Source organism: Acomys russatus, chromosome 3 (assembly GCF_903995435.1).
Source record: "Acomys russatus chromosome 3, mAcoRus1.1, whole genome shotgun sequence".
NCBI lineage: Eukaryota > Metazoa > Chordata > Mammalia > Rodentia > Muridae > Acomys > Acomys russatus.
This window is the reverse complement of record NC_067139.1, coordinates 49,301,617-49,319,390: the sequence shown is the minus strand read 5'-3', so window position 1 is coordinate 49,319,390 and position 17,774 is coordinate 49,301,617. Positions and strand designations below refer to the sequence as shown.

Here is a 17,774-nt window from a genome sequence, read left to right as displayed (position 1 = left end):
CAGATAAGACCTGCTGGCTTCTGTCTAGTCCTCCGTTCTCACTGAATATCTGTTTTGAGAAATCCCAGGTGCTGTAACTTTCTCATCAGGGAACAGTGTTAAATAGATCTCCAGTGTTCAGGCCATATCCAGGATGCCTTAAAGGTGAGACAGCAAGGTGAACATGCTTGGTCATCTGCCATGTTCATGGTCCCTTGTCCTTATTGGCAGAGATCTACTCCAGATACAAAATCTGGTGACATTTTATATACCAGATGAGGCACAAGTATGAAGCCAATGATCGTCAATAAGAACCAAGGACGAATGATACTGTCTGAGAAGGATTTCCTATCAGCCAATCAGAGGAGTTTATGATATCTCCCAGCTCACAGTACTCTCCTCTCCTCCAGCTGCTGTGGTCACTAGACTTGAGTTGTAGTTTTGAAACAATGAGGTAACAAAAATCATCACACTTAAGACAGTGAAGTACATGGATAACCTTAGCCATTGATTAATCATAGCTGTCATAGAGAACACTAAAAACCTTATTTACTTATGCTGGGTTTTAGAGTTTGTTCATTTGCTTAACAGCCCAGCCTATCTTAGGCACTGTAACTGCCTGAAAGGAAAAATCCTAAATAAAAAATTACCCATTTTTTTACCCAGTATGTGTGTGTGTGTGTGTGTGTATGTGTCTGTGTGTCTGTGTGTGTCTGTCTGTGTGTGCACATGCATGTGCACACGTAAGAGCCAGGCTTCTGATATAGTAGGGTGTGGTAAGGCCTAGGAGCCATTGTTTTCCAACAAGCAGGGAGGTAGTGTTTGGCTGTGCTTATCCTCATAACACCTGGACAGCAGAGTCAAAGTCAAACCCGGTCACCTTTGCCTGATGGTGGCCACATGTCAGCGGCCCCAGTTCTCGGTACTCTTGCTGCCTCTGTCAGCACGTGGTTACGTCTCATCAAAGGGAATGCAGCATGAACTCAAGAAGCTGACATACAAGGCCTGGTTTAAAAACCCCTGCAGGATGGTCACTGATCTCCTTACTTCATACAGATTCATACAGGACCAGGATACTTAGTCTGTCCTTCTTTCCATGGATACCAACTGCCCCCGCCCTCCAAGCCTGTACCCAGCTTGAGAGCAGCATAGACAAAATGGTTGTCAGTTGTGTTCATTGGAATATTGTTATATTAGGGAAGGAGGGGGGAGTGCTAACCAGAAACTCAATTCACAAAGATCTGAAAAGAACAATTCAGCCCTCCCCCATATATTCCTCCTTCCCTATAAATGGAGGATGAATGTAGTTATTTTAATGACAGGCCACCAGTGGGTGACCTAGCATCCAGCATGTGAGCCTCTGGAGACATTTAAAACTGTCAGCCTTCCCCGTTTATTAACTTGCTCAGTCATTTTTATCACCACGGACACAGGGGGTTTATTTGGTGTGGTAGTTTCCTTTCTCTTGGGTGGTCTAACCTTGGCTGCTGGGAGCTCTCACAGAGGGCTCCATCCTTCTGCTTTTGACCAAGTGCTTTCTTGTTATCTGGTGTTTACACAATAACTAAGGCTCATCTGCAGTTTCTTCTCCAGTTCTCTATGCCATTTCTTCAAGTTTTGCTGGTTCTTTTCTTTGGAGAATGACACTAGAAACCAGAACATGAGTGTAGTGGCAGTTGGTTGCTATTGTCCCCAGGCTATTGGTAGGCTCTCAATGATTAAATCATGTCTGCTTATAGTAACCCATGTACATACACATGCCTGTAAACAGTTCATATGTGAACATCTGGATACCAAGCCAAGCAAGATTCACTCTGATGACTCTAGGCTCCAATTCCTCGCCACATCCATCACAGCTTCCCCACTGTTGGTTGTAAACTCCCACTGCACCCTCGAGAAAACATGATCTTGGAGTCTGCTATCTACTTCCTTGACACTTCCATTCCTGTGTAGACTAAGATGAATGGTGGCATCTTAACCATTAGCCTGCCCTCTGTAAGAAACAACTGGCCAAAAATTATATGAACAGGGCTCAGTGGTATAGCACTTGCTTGGCACATACAAGGCTCTGGGAAGGGAGGGGGAAGAGCTGTTATCCATTAGTGTTCACATGTGATGCCTTCGGCCTTCGAGATTACAGAATCCATCATTTCTTGCACCACTCAGATCTGAGGCCCCCATCGCTGAATCCTCTGCATTGTTATTGTTTGCCAAGTATACACAGATTCTCTTCTACAATTTACATTCCTTCCTCAGGTGCCAAAATTTATTTGTATTTGTGTACATTCAATTATAATATGTGAAGACTTAACCAGAGATGCCAGAAAGAGGAGCTTTCTTGGTTCTGATCCACAGTTATTTCTTCATACCTCTGGCAAAGAGAAGTCTGTGTTCTTTTCTTATATCTGACTTCCAATTCCCAGTGACCTCATACTTTTTCAAGCTTTGGCCTTTTCTTCTGAGTGTTCAAATCACTCGATAGTCCCTTTGTCCCCTAAGAGCTGCCAAGGCTTTCCAAGCAGGGTGTTCTCTCCCTGCACTGAACCTGCATTCCCCATGCCACCTTGTGGAAGAAAGGGTGAAGTAAGGGTAGATCTCCTTGGGTCAGCAGCAAACACTCCTCCCTGCAGCTTCCTTAGTCCATTTCTCTCTGGGCCCACAACCTTTTTTTCCTATCTCTATAACATTTGTCACACAACTGTTAGACCATGAGCTATGTATGGACTCTAGACCCTGTTACTAACCTCAATTCCTTCAACCCTATGTATGTGGTGCATTAGATCCATAAGATTATTATTTGTTAAGTGACAGATAAACAATGAATGAAGAATGTCAGAAATTCCATGTAGTACATATACACTGTGGAATATTACTCAACTGTAAAGAAAAACTAAATCATCGGTTTTACAGGTAAATGGATAGAACTAAAAAAGATTATATTGAGTGAGGTAACTCAGACCCAGAAATACAAATGTTGCTTGCTCTTTCTCAACAGAGACCCTAGTTCCATATCTTCAGATCTAAGTATATGGCATAGTGTCACTACAGAACAAGGGAAAAAATGGGACCATTGTCATAGGATGGGAAGAAAAATAAGAAAGGGAATATAAGGAAATGAGGAAAAAGGGGAGACTCTAGTTAGGAAGTGGAAGGGAGATACAGAAGGAGGAGGGTACAGGGTAGAATGACAATAAGGACATCCGAAAGCCATAAGGAATCATGCCATTAACTATCTACCTTATAAAAGCAATACTACATAGAAGTCTGTATATATACATAGGTCGCTCAAATGAAATTTTCTCATCTGGTCTGACAGTGCTTCCCCAGGGGGTTGGGGGTGGGGAGGTCACCTAACAAAAACTCCAGCATCAAGCTGAGAAGTCCTCTTTTGAGCTGCCCAGAGCTGTCACTCTCCAAACTTCATCGATTATTGCTACCACCCTTGGTTGCTCCCCAGAGGTGAAAGGTAAATTCCTGTTGCTGAAGACATCTTGCATTTCACACACAGAGCCCACAGGCCCCAAAGCTGGAACTGACAGGAACCCCTCTCCCCTGAGGACTAGCTTTCACGGTACCATACCATGCCCTGCAAACTTCTAAAGGAGGGAGGCAACAGACAATCCTACCCAGCTATGATGCCTACAAAGCACAGCACTGACCAGCATGCCATGATAACCCTAAGGATGCAGTAATGGTGTGCATACCTGGGTAATAAGCAACATCATCGCTCTTATTGGACTTATGACCAGCTGAACAAGAGGGGAATCAAACTTGGTAATGGGAATCTACTCCCCTACTTGGGGATAGGTAATCAGAGATATTGGAGGAAAACCTATAACTACCAATTTACTAAATCAGCATAATCATCAACTATATTCTAAATATTGATCCTTAAACCTACAGACAAGTGCAGTTCTCAGCCCTCATTAAGGAAACTTCTTTTTGCACCAGATGGAGACCAGTATAGGAAACTAGAACCAAGCAAAATGCAGAGTTGTGGAGCCTAGTTCAATGGACACACAACCTTCTGTACCTAAGGCTCAGGGAACATTGTGGAAGAGGAGTCTAAAGTTTCTAAGAGCCAGGAGTTCAGGGAGTTTGCTGTGAGACTGTATCAACTAGTAATTGGAAGCTACACCCATGAAGTCCTACTGACATGACAGCCTGAACATGTGGTGTACAAGGAAAATACCAATAGACATGGCAAAGTGGACAAGGGAAAGCCAGAAGGTCTCCGTCCTATGAAGAACTACAGGCCACCGAGGAATGATGAGAGTGGGGGAAATAGTCTCCTCATGAGAAGAGCACACCAATACCAATACCAAATGGTCAGCCCTGAAGACAAACATACAAGTAACATTATACAGACTGAGCAGATTATATTAGGAAAACATAGGTATATAAATGTGTATGTAATAGTAATTAATGAAAAGGGGGATGTGAATTTGAAAGAGAGCAAAGAGGGGTACATGGGGAGGTTTGGAATGGGGAAGTAATGTAATTATATCATAATCTCAAAAACAAGTCGGTGAAAATCTTGGAAACCTGAGTAAAGTTGGATAAAAATAAAACTACCAGCAGAATAAGAATACTTCAATGATGAGAAAAGTGAAAGAATAGGGTTGGGGTTACCTAAGCTGCTAAAGGGGCTGGAGAAGACAGAGCAGCGTGGCTGTCTACAGAGGATCCCCACCATTCCGCAGCATAAAATGTGAGACAATACTGATGCTCCTTCTATAAAAGATGTACCCACTATCACTGAAGAACCTTCCAGAGCTCTAGGGTTGGAGTGTTTATGGGATTAGAAAGGAGAAATCAAGAAGAGTGCCGGCATGCCTTCATCTCTCTGTGCTACATAATACGGATACAATGTGCCCAATCACTTCACTCTTCTGCCATGTCATCCTCTCCACTATGATAAGCTGTTTCCCCTCACCCTGGGACCCAAAGTAAACTCTTCTATCCTTCCTCAAGTCAGATATGTTGCCATGCCACTGAGAAAATAACTAAACAAAAATTATACCAAAGAGTAGCGCTATTGTACTAAGTCTGCTAACGTGGCTGACAAGCCTTGGGAACTGGTTTATTAAAATGGAAATAATTCGGAGCTGTAGCCTGGGGCACCCTAAAACCCTGTAAGAAGAGTTCAATAGACTATTTTAGGAGCATCTTGGGAGACCAGAATGCCAAGACCCACACAGACAGTGCAGAATCGTGAAGTTTCAGAGGATGACAAAGATTCTGTTATGAGCTGACCTAGAGAATGCTCACGTCACACTGTGGCAAAGAACGTGGCTGCACTAGGTCTGTGTTCTGAGAATTTAAAGACTAATTTTTAAAAGGTATGTGGCAGAATAGGGTTCAAACTGTGTCATGTTTACATTCTCTGCCCTTGCACAGGTCTACAATGGGAACGGGCACCAATAGACCAGGGGGGAAAACTAAATTTGCCACAAAGAAAGGTGCACAAATTTGAAATCCCAGGCAAGAAAGGTAAAAATAGAGCATCTGTTAGAACAAGTCCATGCTGTGTTCTGCGACAATCAGGACTGTAGGCAAGACCCCACCCATCAAGGGCTCAACCCTGTGAAAAGGGAAATCCGTTTGAAAGGAGAGATCTGAAGGGGTTGCTGCGACAATACAAAGCCAGTTCCTCAGTTTCTCAGATTCAGCCTTGAGGACACACGGGGGCCATTATATCTGTGGTCCAAGGGGGACAAGGCTACATATTGAATGGGCAGCAGTCCCCATGGCACTGGTTGTGCAGGATGAAAAATGTGAGAAGGATTGGGATTTATGCCAAGGGTCCAGAAAGTTTCTTGAAGCTAGCAGCATCAGATCCTTGCAAGTTAGCCCTGAGAGGCCATTGCAGGAAGCTGGGAAGATGAAATCTAGGCTGCAATGCAGCCTCCAGGCTGGCAACAAGGACCCATCATGCAACACTGGTAAAGCTATATTGTTATCGCCTGCCCACTGTCCCTTGTAATCTTATCAATAAGCCCGCTTCATTTTCCTAGTCTGGTCTAAAAAGTGAATTCATCTACTACCTGCTAACTTCTCCCTGGATTCTATGGTGGTCAGTTCACTGCAGTGCCTTTGCCTTATGGTTCCTTATCAGTCAGTAACGGTAACATTTGTTCAGTAGGATTGTTTGGGATATTAAAAATTTGTTAAATGCTTATGACACAGATAGTGAAATGTAAAAATAAAGTCATCGTCATTAATACTTTGTTGCCATTGTCACATCAACAGTGACTCGGTTTTATCATCTTCATTACCTAAATACGTCACTAAGGATGCATTTTTATTTAATTTTATCAGTTATTTACTTTGTGTGTGAAAAACTCTTTGAGAGAGAAACACACACACACACACACAGAGTGCATGTGCACGCACGCGCACACACACGTGTGCACGCACGCTCGCACACACACAGTGGGCACATGAACATGCCATTATCACAGAGGTCAGAGGAAAACTCACAGAAATCAGTTCTCTCTTTCATCATGTGAGTCGAAGGGATTAGGCTCAAGACATCAGGCTTGGCAGCATGTATTTCAACTGCTGAACCGTCTTGCCAACGCCTGTATATGGTTTTCTTGATGATTTTGTTCATCATCCATTTATTATCAGAAGACTATGTGTGATCCTTCTTATCATATGAACAAATCTGAATACACTTGCCTTTTCCATGACAAACTCATCTGCAGCAACCCGATCGAAGAAGAATAGAAATAACTATGGATGGTCTGTGTTTTGACTCAGTAAATCAGAAGGGAGAATTGCAAGGGACAAAGTGATTAAGGTACAATATTGCAGAGGCCACTGTCCTATTTCCTGAGACAGTGCTCAGCCTTCCAGTTCTGCTGTCCCAGACCTGGCCAGAGAACTGGTTATATAAATGGCTTTCTCTCTGACTCATGCACCTCTCCAGATTTGGGCTTCATTTCTCAGTGACTGGTAACTATTTTAATGAAGAAGAGAGAAAATTGCCATATTGAGAAAAATCCCTGAATAAACAGCGGGAGTGTAATTGCTATGGCCTTCAGGCTCCTGGGAACTCCTGCCACTTTCCACAGTGATTGTCACGATTACCTGCTGTTTAATTGTATATTTAGGGCTCTGTGGAAACTGCAAACATATTTCAGCTTAGCTGTAAGAGTCTTTAGTCCAAAAGAGGTAACACTCACTCTCGCTCTGGATCAAACACGTGCAGTTGCGCTCGTGTTGGTAAGCTTGTCTGCAGGGAATTTTAAAGACAACCCGTTTTACTGTCACTTTTGTAGCTCATGACCCACCACTGCTGGAAGGCTGCTATACCCTTTCTCTATTGCTGGGACTCTGTCCTTTTTGCATTGCACTCCCAGAGGATTCCATCATCTTTGACATAAGATGAGAAGACCTCAGTGGCCAAGTAGAGGGACAGTTTTCCCATCTTGCTCCAGACTGAGTTTTCAGCCAGAAAAGACTCATGTCCAGGATGTAGGTACAAACAGAGCACAGGCTTCCTAAAGCCTGGGCAACAAGAGTGCACATGGCAGCCATAAAAACCCATCTTTCCCTGCTGACCAGCACTTTTCACCCAGGCTCAGAATGCAGCTACACTACGTGGCAGGTTCCATGGCAGCCCAGGCTGAGCAGGTGCCTGAGAAGAGAAGGAGGCATGGGCAGAGCCAGAAAAAAGTCTTCCTACCAATCAATCATCACATCAGAGATCGGAATCCTTTAGTTCTCAGTGGGTATGGTCAGCACTTGCAGATTCGGGAGATTTCACTGTGAATGCACTCCACTCAGCTTTCTAAACAACACACCCCAGGGACATCCACATTGTACAATGTAGCCTCTTACAGAGCATCTCATTCTGTATGGCTCAAGTCACAGTGGGAACAACTTTTCTCCCAAACATCAGAGATTATTTTTCTATCGACTTTACAGATGTGTTTCACCTACTTATATTTTCCCTTTCTTGAAGCTGGGGATGGCAAACAGTTTGCAAAATCTTGGCAGCACCAAGCTGTCTACACAACAGAAAGATTTGCCCTGGCTTTGCTTAACAATGTAAAGACTTGTTACTCTTAAGGGATCTTGTGACAAATTTGACAAATATATTTTTCTCACTGGCTGGTGGGCAGCACACACCTTTAACCCCATCACTTGGGAATCAGTGGCAGATGGATCTCTGAGTTCAAGGCCAGCCTGATCCATAGAGCAGAGAAATTTCCAGGATGGCCAGGGATACACAGAGAAACCCTGTCCCAGAAAAAAAAAATACACACACACACACACACACACACACACACACACACACACACACACACACACACACACATATATATATATTTCCCAGTTCTGGGAATGCATGACATAGCTAGGAAACCAAGGTGGTTTCCTCTGGATGCAGATGTCAAAAAGACATATCTACCTGGGCCCTGAAGCCTGTTGCACTAGACCAGTGTTTGCAGCCTGGCTAGATTTGTCTATGTTTGATACTTTTTTTCCTATTGTCAATATCAGGCATTTAAACCAGGGCCTCATAAACCAGCAGGTGCTCCATTACCAAGCCATTACAAAGGGGGGTCTCACTAAGTTGCCTAGGTTTGTCTTGAACTCAACCTTAGCCTGCCCAGGCTTGCTTGAAACTTAGGATCCTCCTGCTTCAGCCTCCTGAGCAGTTGTGATTGAAAAACCTTCTCCAGAGAGGCCCAGATTCCGTAGATATATCAGGAAGACAGTTTGTAAGATTTGATGCCTATGTCATACCTTGACTCAAGAAATCAGGCTCTGTGAGGATGGGGTCACTTGTTTAGTGTTCCTTGGGCAATTCTAACGTGATACCAGGCTTAAGACCAAGACAGGGGATAATGTATGAGCCCACCCCTGTACAGATGTTCTGTCATCCTCTCTGAACTGGATTCCCAAAGGAAACAGGATTTAATATGACCTCTCGTGAGTTATGCCTTCATGTGGGCCCCTTCCAAATCTGGAACCTGTGACTTGCTTTCAGCCAGGAGAAAGGACAATGTCATATTACACAGAACACACTGAAGTCAGAGGTCCTGCTGGCTTTAAAGAAACAAGCTGTCTTGCTGTAGGAGAATTATTTGCTGGGCAACAAATGTCACTACCCGCCCCCCCATCCCACCCCTAGATCTCACATGCTGGCAATGGTATTTGGAGATGGAAGTATCAAGAGGAAGGCAGGTTATGGAAATGGGAATTCTGTGACAATCTATGCCTTATAAGAAGGGTAAAATATAAAATAAAATCAAAAATTCCTGCTCTCTTTCTTTGGTGAGAGAGTAGAGCTAGAAGTTCCCAGGCTGCAGCCCAGAAGAGAAGCCTCACCTCACCGGAACACAGCTGCCCCTGCCCTCCCATGTACAGAACAGGGGTAGCAAAACCAACGGTAAAGTTTGGAGATACTAAACTTTGACTGTGGTGATGACCACAGCAGATTAATGACGGGGTAGGTACTGTGTGAGTTAGTCTATTCTGGGCTTAAATTCTACCTGCACTGGGAGGATCCAAGATGGCGGCGAGCAGTGTGGACCGTGTTTGGAGGCTCCAGTGAACAATTCAGGGATTTGCACAGATTTCTGAGCCAGGAACACCGAGGTCCGAACATCACAGCAGCGGGAGTGCTCCACGGTTCGGAGGGACCAGGGTGTGGAGGACCTGCGTGCCCCTGCACACAGGAGGAGCGTGGATTTTCTCTCATCGGAGTGGCAGCGGCAGAGGCGGCAGCACCGGCGGCACCAGCAGCAGTGGCTGAGGTTTGCAGCTCATAACCTTCCAGTGGAGGCGATTGGTGTGGTGGCTGGTGGGAGTTGCTGCGGGAGAGGGGACTTGGGGCAGGATTTGGGTCTTATGGAGCCTTCGGACCCAGACTAGACTCGGCGGACAGTTCGGCCCCAGAGTCCCGGGTACTGGCCCAGCCCAGCAAGCAATTCTACCCGAGGCACTAACTCAGCTTCGGCCACAGCTCCCCTGCTGTGGCGCAGGCTTAGTTGAGCCTGCAGCTCCACACTAGGCAGCACCTCAGCTCAGCGGCAGCTCCCCTGCGGTGACACAGTCTAGGCGGAGCACTTGGTTCCAACACAGGCGCTAACTCAGAGCAGCCGCAGTTTTCCTGCTGTGGTGCAGGCTTGGCTGAGCACTCAGTTCCACCCTAGGCGCCACCTCAGCTCAGCAGCAGCTCCCCTGCAGTGACACAGTCTGGGCGGAGCACTTGGTTCCAACACAGGCCCTAACTCAGAGCAGCCACAGTTCTCCTGCTGTGGCACAGGCTGGACAGAGTGCTCGGTTCCACCAGCTCTAAGACTCTGGTTGGACACAGTGTGCAGTTTGAATCCAGAATTCCTGGCTGAGATTAGTGGTCAGTTCAGGCCCTGAGTGAATAACTGACCACAGCACGCACTTTGGGCCAAAAGGCCCTAGCGGAGCTTGGTGCGTAGTCCCAGCCCAAAAATTCTGGCTGGATCCTGTGTGCATTTTGGGCCCAGAATCCCTAGCTGAGCTTGGCAGACGGTTCAGGCCCTGAGAATCTAGCTGAGTTCAGCCCGTGGTTCGGGCCCAGTGTTCCTGGCTGGATTTGGCAGGGAACACAGAAGGCTGTGGATACCTTGGCCTGACCCAACGCTCATTCAGAGACCCAGAACAATTGCAGGATCCACAGCACAGGGGGCCTGAAGATCACTGGCTGTGAGAGACCAGAACAACAGGGCTAACCTCCTAACATCCACACCAGTGAAGCTTTGAGCTCGCAGCCTAGGGAAATCATGAGAAAACAAGTGAATCTATCGTCAGACACCCTCCATCCAACTCTGAAAGCTACCCAATAAAAACAAAGATGGCAAGATGTCTAAAGGACAATGAAAAAGCATACACAAAAAAACCCAAAACAACATGGCGTCTCCAGTTTCCAGCTATCCCAAAGAAAACAACCCAGAGAACTCAAATACAATGGAAATACAAGAAAATGACCTCAAATCCTTAGTAATGAGGATGATAATGGAGGAAACAAATAAAATTCGTAATCAAATGCAGGAAGACGCAGACAAACAGGTGAGAGACATAAAAAAAGCACCTAGAGTGGAACTGGAAAAATTGCAGGAAAATGCAAACAGCCAGATGAAAGAAATAAATAAAACGGTTCAAGCTCTGAAGACCTATAAAGAAGCAATGGAAGAAACTCAGGAATATACAAAAAATCAGATGAAAGAAATAAAAAAATCAGTTCAAGATCTGAAAATGAAAATGGATTCAATGATAAACACACAGACAGAAGAAAAACGAGAACGTGAGACCTCAAAGAAGAAGGCGAGCAACACAGAGGTGAGCTTTTCTAACAGAATCCAAGAGATGGAAGAACGAATCTCAGGGCTAGAAGATACAATCACAGATATTGAATCAACCATTAAAGAAAATGCCAAATCTGGAAAACTCCTGACACAAAACATCCAAGAAATTAAGGACAACATGAAAAGAAGAAATCTGCGGATAATAGGCATTGAAGAAAGAGAAGACATCAGACTCCAGGGCCCAGAAACTATTCTCAACAAAATCATAGAAGAAAATTTCCCCAATCTAAAGAAAGAAATGCCTATAAACATACAAGAGGCCTACAGAACACCAAATAGAGTTGACCAGAAAAGAAAAACTGCCCGCCACATAATAATCAAAACACAAAAACATGCAGAACAAAGAAAAAATATTAAAAGCTGCAAAGGAAAAGGGCCAAATAACATTTAATGGTAAACCTATCAGAATTACACCCGACTTCTCAGCAGAGACCATAAAAGCCAGAAGGGCCTGGACAGAGATCCTGCAAACCCTAAGAGACCACAGATGCCAGGCCAGACTACTTTACCCAGCAAAATTATCAATAACCATTGATGGAGAAAACAAAATATTCCATGACAAAAACAAATTCAAACAGTACCTATCCACAAATCCAGCTTTACAGAAGGTACTAGAAGGAAAACTCCTCCCAAAGGGTCAAGCTACAACCAAAACTACCCAGGCAATAGATAACGATCCCATGGCAAAAACACAACTACACAAACGCTCGACTGGAAACAACATCAAAATTAAGACTCTTAACAGTCACTGGTCATTAATATCTCTCAACATCAATGGCCTCAATTCTCCAATAAAAAGACACAGACTAACTGAATGGGTACATAAACAAGATCCAACATTCTTCTGCATCCAAGAAACACATCTCACCCATAATGAAAGGCATTACCTCAGGGTAAAAGGTTGGAAAAAAATATTCCAAGCAAATGGTCACAAGAAGCAAGCAGGCGTAGCCATTTTAGTATCGAACAAAATAGACTTTCAACCAAAATTAATCAAAAGGGATGAGGAAGGACACTTCATACTCATCAAAGGGAAAGTCAACCAAGATGACATCACAATTCTGAACATCTATGCTCCCAATACAAGGGCACCCACATTTGTAAAAGATCTCCTAAAAAAGCTTAAACCACACATCGATCCCACACAATAATAGTGGGAGGACTTCAACACCCCACTCTCACTGAAGGATAAGTCTTGAAAACAGAACTAAGCCGAGAAATAACATCATTAACCAATACCATGGGCCAAATGGATCTAACAGATATCTATAGAACCTTTCACCCAAACAAGAAAGAATACACCTTCTTCTCTGCACCCCATGGAACCTTCTCCAAAATTGATCACATCATAGGTCACAAAGCAAGCCTCAATAGATACAAGAAGATTGAAATAATACCTTGTATCCTATCAGATCACCATGCTCTTAGGCTGCAATTCAACAACAACAGAAATAACAAAAAGCCTACACGTTTGTGGAAACTAAACAACTCTCTGCTAAATGACACCTGGGTCAGGGAAGAAATAAAGAAAGAAATCAAGGAGTTTCTGAATTCAATGAAAATGAAGAAACAACATACCCAAATTTGTGGGATACATTGAAAGCAGTGCTAAGAGGAAAATTCATAGCACTAAGTGCCTTTAAAAAGAAATTGGAAACATCGCACATAAGCATCTTAACAACACAACTGGAAGCCCTAGAAAAAAAAGAAGCAGAAACACCCAAGAGGAGTAGACGCCCGGAAATAATCAAACTCAGGGCTGAAATTAACAAATTAGAAACTAAGAAAACAGTCCAAAGAATCAACAAAACCAAAAGCTGTCTTTGAGAAAATCAACAAGATAGACAGACCATTAGCCAAACTAACTAAAAGGCAGAGAGGACAGTATTGAAATCAACAAAATCAGAAATGAAAAGGGAGACATAACAACAGACACTGAAGAAATTCAAAGAATCATAAGATCGTACTTTGAAGGCATATACGCCACAAAATTTGAAAATCTAAGGGAAATGGACGATTTTCTTGATCAATTTCACTTGCCAAAGTTGAATGAAGAAACAGATAAACAAGCTAAATAGTCCCATTTCCCCTACAGAAATAGAAGCAATCATCGATGGTCTCCCAACCAAAAAAAAAGCCCAGGCCAGATGGTTTCAGTGCAGAATTCTACCAGACCTTCAAGGCGAGCTAATACCGATACTCTTCAAGCTACTCCAAAAGATAGAAATGGATGGAACATTACCAAATTCATTCTATGATGCCATAGTCTCATTGATACCTAAACCTCACAAAGACTCAACAAAGAAAGAGAATTTCAGACCAATTTCTCTTATGAACATAGATGCAAAAATACTAAATAAAATACTTGCAAACGAATACAGGAACACATCAAAGATATCATTCATCATGACCAAGTAGCTTCATTCCAGGCATGCAGGGATGGTTTAATATACGGAAATCCATCAATGTAATCCACCATATAAACAAACTGAAAATTAAAAACCACATGATCATCTCCTTGGATGCAGAGAAAGCATTTGATAAAATTCAACACCCATTCATGTTTAAAGTTTTAGAGAGATCGGGGATACAAGGCACTTTCCTCAACATAATAAAGGCTATATACAGCAAGCCAATAGCCAAAATCAAAGTAAATGGTGAGATACTCAAGGAAATTCCTCTCAAATCGGGAACAAGGCAAGGCTGCCCACTCTCTCCATATCTCTTCAATATAGTACTCGAAGTTCTAGCCAGAGCAATAAGACAACAAAAGGAGATCAAGGGTATCCAAATGGGAAAGGAGGAAGTTAAATTATTCCCTATTTGCAGATGATATGATAGTGTACATAAGTGACCCTCAAAAATTCCACCAGAGAACTCCTAAAGCTGATAAACACCTTCAGCAAATTGGCTGGATACAAAATTAACTCAAAAAAGTCTGTAGCCTTCCTATACACAAATGACAAGCTTGCAGAGGAAGAAATTAGGAAAACCACACCCTTCACATTAGCCACAAGCAATATAAAATATCTAGGAGTTATCCTAACTAAGCAAGTGAAGGACTTGTATGAAAAAAATTTCAAAACTCTGAAGAAAGAGATTGAAGATGACCTGAGAAGATGGCATGATCTTCCTTGCTCATGGATCGGGAAAATTAACATAGTAAAAATGGCCATCCTACCAAAAGCAATCTACAGATTTAATGCAATCCCTATCAAAATACCTACACAATTTTTTAAAGAAATTGAAAGTTCAATTCTGAACTTCATATGAAAAAACAAGAAACCCAGAATAGCTAAAACAATCTTGTACAATAAAAGGTGCTCCGGAGGAATCTCCATACCTGATCTCAAACTATACTATAAAGCAATAGTAATTAAAATAGCATGGTACTGGCACAGCAACAGGCTGGTTGATCAGTGGAATCGAATCGAAGACCCAGATATGAATCCACACACATATGGTCACTTGATTTTTGACAAAGAAGCCAAATCCATTCAATGGAAAAAGGATAGCATCTTCAACAAATGGTGCTGGTCTAACTGGAGGTCTATGTGTAAAAAAATGAAACTGGACGATATTTGTCACCTTGCACAAAACTCAAATCCAAGTGGATTAAAGACCTCAACATAAAACCAGAAACACCAAGCCACTTAGAGGAAAAAGTGGGAAAGAGCCTGGAACATATTGGCACAGGAGACAACTTCCTGAACAGAACACCAACGGCCCAGGCCTTAATGTCAACCATTAATAAATGGGACCTCATGAGGCTGAGAAGCTTCTGTAAGGCAGGAGACACTGTCAAGAGAACAAAGCGACAGCCTACAGACTGGGAAAAAGTCTTCACCAACCCTACATATAAAGAACTCAAGAAATTAGACACCACCAAACCGAATAACCCAATTGAGAAATGGGGCTTGGAACTAAACAGAGAATTCTCAACAGAGGAGTATCAAATGGCTGAGAAACACTTAAAGAAATGCTCAACCTCCTTAGTCATCAGGGAAATGCAAATCAAAACAACTCTGAGATTCCATCTTACACCCATCAGAATGGCTAAGATCAAAAACTCAAGCGACACCACATGCTGGCAAGGATGTGGGGAGAGAGGAACACTCCTTCATTGCTGGTGGGAATGCAAACTAGTACAGCCACTTTGGAAATCTATCTGGTGCTATCTCAGAAAAATGGGAATAGGGCTTCCTCAAGACCCAGCTATTCCACTCCTTGGAATATACCCAGAAGATGCTCCAGCACACAACAAGAAAATTTGCTCAACCATGTTCATAACAGCCTTATTCATAATAGCCAGAACATGGAAACAGCCTAAGTGTCCCTCAGTAGAAGAGTGGATAAAGAAACTGTGGTACATATACACTATGGAATACTACTCAGCTATTAAAAACAAGGAATTCCCGAAATTTGTGGATAAATGGATTGAGCTAGAAATGATCATAATGAGTGAGTTAACCCAGAAGCAGAAAGAATCAAATGGTATATACTCACTTATATCTGCATACTAGCCCAAGGGGCATGTCCCACAAAAGCCTTCACTTACCAGGAAACTGGGACAGAGGGGAAGGCATCCTATTTGGACTCTAAATGAGAGACGCATGGGAGAACAGCAAAATAAAAGGATCCAGAGGGTCCTAGAAATCTACAAGTAGAACAATATGATAGGCAGATTTGGGCCCAGGGGTCCCACTCAAACTAAGGCACCAGCCAAGGACAATACAGGAGGTAAACTTTAAACCCCTTCCCAGATCTAGCCAATGGTCAGAATATTCTCCACAGTTGAGTGGAGAGTGTGATATGACTTTCTCACGTACTATGGTGCCTCACATTTGACCATGTCCCCTGGAGGGGGAGACCTGGTGGCACTCAGAGGAAGGACAGCAGGTAGCCAAGAAGAGACTTGATACCCTATGAGAATATATAGGGGGAGGTGATCCCCCTCAGGAACAGTCATAGGAGAGGAGAATAATGGGAAAATGGGGGGGGGGAAGGAATGGGAGGATACAAGGGATGGGATAAACATTGAGATGTAACAAGAATAAATTAATTAAAAAAAATTTTTTTTTAAAAATTCTACCTGCACTAAGAGTTGCCCTCAGGGCAAGTAACTTATTCATCTTGATAAGCCTCGGTTTCTGCATATGTGAACTACGAATGATAACATTTCCTATCTCCTAGCAGGTGGGCTAGTGGGTGAACTGGGTTTAATATACATCACAACTCCAAACCAGCAACAGGAATGGCCGTTCAAGTGTTTTGCTTACAGGACAATTTATTTATTTTAGCCTCCACTGTGACTCTTCTTCCTAAGAAAACATTCTGCAAACCAGAATGGCAGGGCAGGACTCTTGGAAAAGTAGAGCTGTGCCAATGGCTGAGTGAATGTCTGCCGAGGAGGGCACTGTCCTGTCCCAGAGCTGGCAGGCAGCGTGAGCTCCAGGCTCTGCCCTCAGTTTCCATGAAGCTTAAACAGCAAGAGGCCCAGTACCAATGGGCCCTGCCTAAAGCTGACTGAGGTTACTAAGTGAAATCATGGTTTTCCCCTTCTTGATCCTCACCTAATGGGGATCTTCTACCCTTATTGATTAGCAAAGCTACTGTCCTTTAAGCTTCAGGTACCAAGTGTAATTTTCAGAGTCAAAACTGGGATGCTGCTTGACAGCCTTAAAGATGCTACCAAAATGATTGCATTAAAAAAGCAGAACCTGTTACAAGTATGGCGGCATCGAAGGTGAAGCCGGACATGCCCCCACCTGGGGGCTATGGCCCCATCGACTACAAGCGGAACCTACCCCACCGGGGATTGTCGGGGTACAGCATGTTCGCTGTGGGCGTCGGGACCCTCATCTTTGGCTACTGGAGAATGATGAAGTGGAACCGGGAGCGCAGGCGCCTGCAGATCGAGGACTTGGAGGCCTGAATTGCCCTCATGTCGTTCTTCCTGGCGGAGACGGACCAGAGGATCCTGCAGATGCTTCGGGAGAACCTGGAAGAGGAGGCCATCATCATGAAAGACGTGCCTGACTGGAAGGTGGGAGAGTCTGTGTTCCACACCACGCGATAGGTGCCGCCCCTCCTCGGCGAATTTTACGGGCTGCGCACCAAGGAGGAGATGTTGAATGCCACCTTCGGCTTCACCTGGTACACTTAGGGTCCAAGCCGACGCCCATAATAAAGAATAGTCAAAAAACAAAAACAAAAACAAACAAACAAACAAACAAACAAACAGAACCCAGGGAGCGCGGCCCAAAGCACGCACTGCTCAAGCAGACCCACAATAGCAAGCCCTGAGCTCATGTTGAGAGATGGCGTGCACTGTGTCGGGAAGAGAACTCTAGAGCTGGGTCCTGGCAGGGACTTCCTACTTAGCTGAGAAGAGCTGCCAAAGAGATGCCTGTCAACCCCTAGAACTCACATCTA

At 43.8% G+C, this 17,774-nt stretch overlaps 1 pseudogene; it reads left to right on the top strand.

Moving 5' to 3' along the window:
* Window positions 1-17,068: 17,068 nt before the first annotated feature.
* LOC127187032 (NADH dehydrogenase [ubiquinone] 1 alpha subcomplex subunit 13-like) lies at window positions 17,069-17,544 on the top strand (annotated as a pseudogene).
* The last annotated feature ends 230 nt before the right edge of the window (window positions 17,545-17,774 follow it).